Below are 5,491 nucleotides of genomic sequence, written 5' to 3'. Positions count from 1 at the left end.
CAGCCTCCTCTTGTCAGAGGAGACGCTTCTGGGCGTCACATAGCAGGAGCAAGGTGTGGAGCCAGCCGGCAGGGCTGTGTGCGCAGCCTCCTCTTGTCAGCCCCCGAGTTCTCCAAAAGGGAGGCTCGGAACTTCCATACCCAGGGTTGGTGGGGAGGGGGAGCTGGGTGAGACGGCCTAAGGGCCAGCACTCTGCATGCCAGCTGTTGTGCTGGATTTCTTTCTTTTCTTTTCTTTCTTTCTTTTTCTTTTTCTTTTTTTTTGGCAGAACCGGGGTTTGAACTCAGACCCTTGTGCTTGCCAGGGAAGTGCTTATTCCACTGAGCCATCTCCCTGGCCCCTGGATTTTTCTTATGGGGTCAAATGGAAGTTTGTTTTCATTTCAGTTCCTAGCTGATCTGACTGTTGTGGAGGCTTTACACACACACACACACACACACACACACACACACACACATACACACATCCCTCTTAGGAGGTTGGAGCTAAAAAGGACATCAGTGACCCACTAAGTCTTCTTGTTTTCTTTAAAGTCAGGGACCAAGTGAAAGGAACAGAATGAACAAATGGTGGGAACTGTGTTGTTTTGTGCTTTCACAGCAGGGACCTAAGTGGGGACCCATAGGCAGCCCTCGAGTGAAAAGTGCAACGGCGGGCACACGAGCTACTCATACAGATGCAGGCAAGGTGCAGCCCCCTGCCAGCCCGCCCACCCTGGTTGTCGGGGCTGACCAGTGAGTGGCCTGCTCCGGAGCTCTTCAGCACACATTATTTCTAAGTGAATCGGATTTCTGCGGTCCCGGAGATGTTTGCATGGGAAGCAGCATGGCCTAGTGGTCCAGTGGTTGAGTTTGCGCTAAGGTATTTGCCCTGTGGATCTTACTTCTCCCTCCTAGTTATTGATTCCAGGTCCTTAAGTGGGGAATACCAGTGTGGCCATGGGACGCTGAAGCTCGGGGTGAGTGGAGAACAAATACATCTTCATTCTAGGCCCGACACGCTGGTGTTGTCCGAGGAGGGATACCCACGTAGCTTGGAGCCTTTTGGTGTCACTTCTGTTAGTGGTGTTCAGTGCCTTCGGGTGGGGCCCCGCACTAGAGTGCACAGGTCACGGCTTGCTCCTGTCCTCCATTTGGCACTGAGGCAGGTAATGCTTTGCAGCCTCAAGAAGTGGCACAGGATGTGACTTCTAGAGAGATCACTGCCACAGAGCAAAAGTCACAGGACCCCAGGAGAGGGGGCTGCTCCTAAGAGGGTTCTATGTGACCCCATCGACTGAAAATCACTAGTCAAAAGCTACAACTAACATTTTTGAATGAACCTCTAAACTTCTTATTTAATTTGCTAACATTGTAATTCATAGCATAATCACAGAATTATGAGTTTCTTGATCAATCAGAGTTCATATATAATTTAAAATTTTTAATCCAGATTCTGAGCACACAGAGTGATGACTCAGCACCAACACCATGGCGATAGGTATTTAGTTTCTGTTTATATTTATTTAGTATCTTAGATTCAGTTAGTAGCAACATAACCAAAAGCAAAACAGCTCCCTTAGAAACTTGCAAATGTAACGGAGACCTGGACACTGTTACTACAGAAGGACTCCCCCTTACAGGGGAGTGCCAGAGAGTTTTGGCAAGCAAGGCTAACTGGCCAAGACCCCCAGCAAGCGAGCCACTACAGATGCTTAGCATATCAAAGGCAAGCTGTAGGTTTTCAGGTGAGGAATTGGCAGAGGATCTACATTTTCCAGTTGGATTGTTTTATTTCAAATTGACTCAGTCCAAGATAAACCAGTAAATATCAAACAGAAGAATAATCAATAACAAATATCATTTCCAAAACACTCTGCAGGCAGACTGCCTTGCTGCATGGGGGGCGAGCACTGTTTCAGCTGACTGCTGTGCATCCTGACACTACACGGAGGGATGCCATGATGTCAGATGTCCAAGGGAAATACACAAATAAAAATAACTTTATTTCCATGGGGAAAGGTAATTTCAAATTTTCTAGCATTTCAAGAGCATTATTGTTAGCACTACTACAGCAAAGTACCATAGCGACAGCGTGTGTAAGAAAGTGACTTAGCAGGACCCTGTCTTAAGATTAAAATGTTTAGAAAGAAGGCTGGATACTCAGTGAGAAGTCCTCAGATCCTTCTCCAGCACTGTTCCCACAAAGCCCCTAAAGAAGAAAGTGCTCAGCTGCTGAGGGAGTGAATGACCCCTAACCCTTCTTTCTGTACTTAGGGAAAGTTGAGGTCCAGACAGTTGATGTTAAGTAATTTACAACTCAAAGGATCAGAACTCAGAATTTCAAAATTATTATCATTATGTTCCTGTTGCTATAGGGGAAAGAAACTCCCAACCTGATAGATATCTGGGGCAACTTCGTATTCTCTAAAATCGAAGAATGCATTTTAGGAACAATGGAGGTTAAGAGCAGAATACATATATTGGGGGAAAGAAAGCTTCTGCCTGAGAGACAGAGAGGGGACCCGAGTGGTTGCCAAGGACCCCGTCTTTTCTAGGGATTTTTATAGAGCAAGTTTACAAGCAAGGCAGGGCCAAGGTGGGAAACTTGGAACTCGCTGGGTGGGCATGAGGCGGGACAGAACTATGGTCAACCAATAGGATTCCGAGTATAATTGCTTGGGTAAAATTGATTAAATTAGGATCAAATGGGGAATTGAGTCACATACCAAGTGGGCATGCATACAGGACAGGGGCTTTTCCTGCAGGGGGTCTGGTTAGCGACTCTTCCTGGCTTTTTCAAGGTGATAGAAATCTATATAGAACATCAATGACCGATGTTTATCCTTAGGGAGGTATGTTGGTGCATTTGTTTTATCTTTGGTCTTGAGTTCTGGCCCCCGGGCAGGGGTGCCTGTCTCTCCCACAGCTGCAAGATATCTTTTCTTCTATATTGGCTCCCTCGAGGGCCCAGCCCTGTCTGATTGCCTAAAATATTTCTATCTAACTCAGCTGCCTACAACAATATGAGAACTCGGTTTAACATTTTCTAACGTAGGTTTAACATTTTTTAATTAAGAATATGAAGACTGGCTGGGGAGATAGCTCAGGGATCTAAGTGCCTGCATGGCAAGTGGGAGGACTGGGATTCAGTCCCCAGTACCGCACACTGTGCTGGTCCTGAAACCCCTGGTGCACTGTGCTGGCCCTGAAACTGGATGTGGTGGTGCACACCTGTAACTCCAGTGCTGGACAGGCTGAGACAGGAGGGCCACTGGGAGTCTGAGCTGCATAGCAAGACCCTGTACCAAAATAAATAAATACATAAAATATTTAAAAAATATGAAGACTGATTGATGGTTGTTTTTGATTAAACAACTGCATGATTCCCATCTGAAGTCGCCTGACCTTTCAGAGAACACATCCTTGACGATGTGGTCATATTTGCCTGTGATATATAATTCACTCTCTGGAACAAGTAAAGAAATTTCGGTGATATTAGGGTTAGTGAAATAGTACTATAAATCTTTATCATGTACAATTTTAATATTAATTCATCAAAACAGCATTTTTCACAGTAGTTGCTAAACAGACAGCATCCACTTCAAGTTTTGCAAAGGTCTTTGCCAATCCCTGAGGAGCTAAAGAACATGGAACATAGGTGAGAGCCTTTTGCCCAGAGTGGGGAAGGAAACGGCCGGCCTCACAGGCAGGCTACATGCTACTTGGCGTTGCCCTTTCCCAAGCGCAGTGGGGATCTATGGCTGGATCCTCTGTCTTCCTTTAAACCTCAACCAACCCGAAAGAAAGGAAGAAGGAACGTTTTCCTTCACAGCCCAGAGCAGAGTCAGGCCTGGGGTTGGCGCCTTGCCTTGTGCTCCTTTCTGGCTCCCAAGGAGATGTGAAATTGGTGATGTCCAAGAGGGAGATTGGGGTGCTTGCTGTCCCCTCAGTCATTCAAGAACCTCAGAGCCTTCCTTGCTTGAGCACGTGCATCTCCAGTGACCCACGTCTGGGGAGGTGGCCCTGGCGTGGCCCTGGGTCTCAGGACCCGCCTCTGGGGAGGTGGCCTTGGGTGGCAGTGGGTCTTAGCTCCAAGACTCATTACCTCCCGGGCTTTTGTTGTCTTAGACTTGATGTAAATAAAACACCTCCTTTATAGAATCCAGTGTTATTTAAAAGGCCGGTATACTTCAAATGCCTTACAAATTCTAGCTGTTATTTGGTTTTGTTCAGTTTTTCACAACCTAAATCTTTCCTCTTTCCCCTGGGGCTCATTACATTTGTCACAGATGAAAATAGGAAAGGCTAATCTGTAAGCAGAAATGTTGGCTATTTTGGGAGCCGGAGTAACTCTTCCAGGAATACCTACTGCAGATTAAGTTGGTGAGACAGACTTGGGCCTTGAACCTGTTTCTGCAGGTGGGACTTGCTCTGTGGAGGTGGACTGAGTTTCTAGTGATTTTATTAATGCATGTGACATAGCTGTAGGATGCAGGAGCCTACGCTCTTCCTGAGGAAGGTATTAGGTGCAAGAGCGTCCATGGGGTGGAACTGACAAGTGGCAGGGATTTTCTGCGTGAAAGCTACACTTGCTTTTGCTTTTTAAAAAAAATAATTTTATTGAGAAACAAATAACAATGAGACAGTTTCGTCGGACAGTTTCAATAATTAATACATTGCATATTGTTGTCTCAGTGGTTATTCACTGTACAAGACGCAGACATGATGTCCTGTCCACAAACACTATTAGAACAACTCTTTTTATTCATTAAAAGAATGCAGCTGTATATTGTCCTATTTTGAATATACAGATACAAAATGGTCGTTCATTTGTATCCTCTTTTTTTGTTTAGTTTTGTCAGAGATGGGTATTCCATTGTCATTTAAATATTAGAGGTGCGTGAGTTCAGCGCTTGCTTTTGAGAAGAAATCATTTCCTGTGCTGTCAGTGTGCGAGGTTCAGCGCGCCCGCCCGCAGGCAGGCGCATCCTGAGCTGGCTGCAAGCTGTCAGACCTCCCAGGCCTCGGTCCGCTCACCGAGCCACGCGAGCACCCGCAGCCCGGGGTGCCTGGATCCTCCACATAAGAGAAATAATCGCGAGACCCCTAGCACAGACCGCTGAGAGTCCGGGAGACATGCAGCTTTCATTTTCACTCTGGGCAGCTGGCTTGCAGGGCTCTGCCGCAGTTCTGGAAGGCCTGGTTGCTCTCGGCCGGTCGGGGGCTGCTTGCTGTCAGGTAGACCGAGTGCCCAGGTCACCCAGGGCACTGCGACGGAGCCCCGCAGTCTGCTCTGCGTGTCTTCAACCACAGAATGTGGTGGTCTCCCAGCGGAGAGGCCGGAAGTCACCCCTGAAGGGGCGGACAGCGCTGCGGCTTGCGTCACGCCCTGACTCGCTGGTGGGCTGTGCTAACCCTTGGCTGCAGAAGCTGGTGGGCTGTGCTGATCCTGGGCTGCAGAAGCTGGTGGGCTGTGCTGATCCTTGGCTGCAGAAGCTGGTGGGCTGTGC

At 47.5% G+C, this 5,491-nt stretch overlaps 1 protein-coding gene across 1 annotated transcript in view; it reads left to right on the top strand.

Moving 5' to 3' along the window:
• Rp1 (RP1, axonemal microtubule associated) overlaps positions 1-5,491 on the top strand; it is a 54,287-nt gene that overhangs the window by 1,094 nt on the left and 47,702 nt on the right. The gene's annotated exons all lie outside the window — the stretch shown is intronic.

The sequence above is a fragment of the Octodon degus genome, unplaced genomic scaffold (assembly GCF_000260255.1).
Source record: "Octodon degus isolate 3935 unplaced genomic scaffold, OctDeg1.0 scaffold00054, whole genome shotgun sequence".
NCBI lineage: Eukaryota > Metazoa > Chordata > Mammalia > Rodentia > Octodontidae > Octodon > Octodon degus.
The sequence above is the reverse complement of the archived record's forward strand: the minus strand, read 5'-3'. Positions and strand labels throughout refer to the sequence as shown.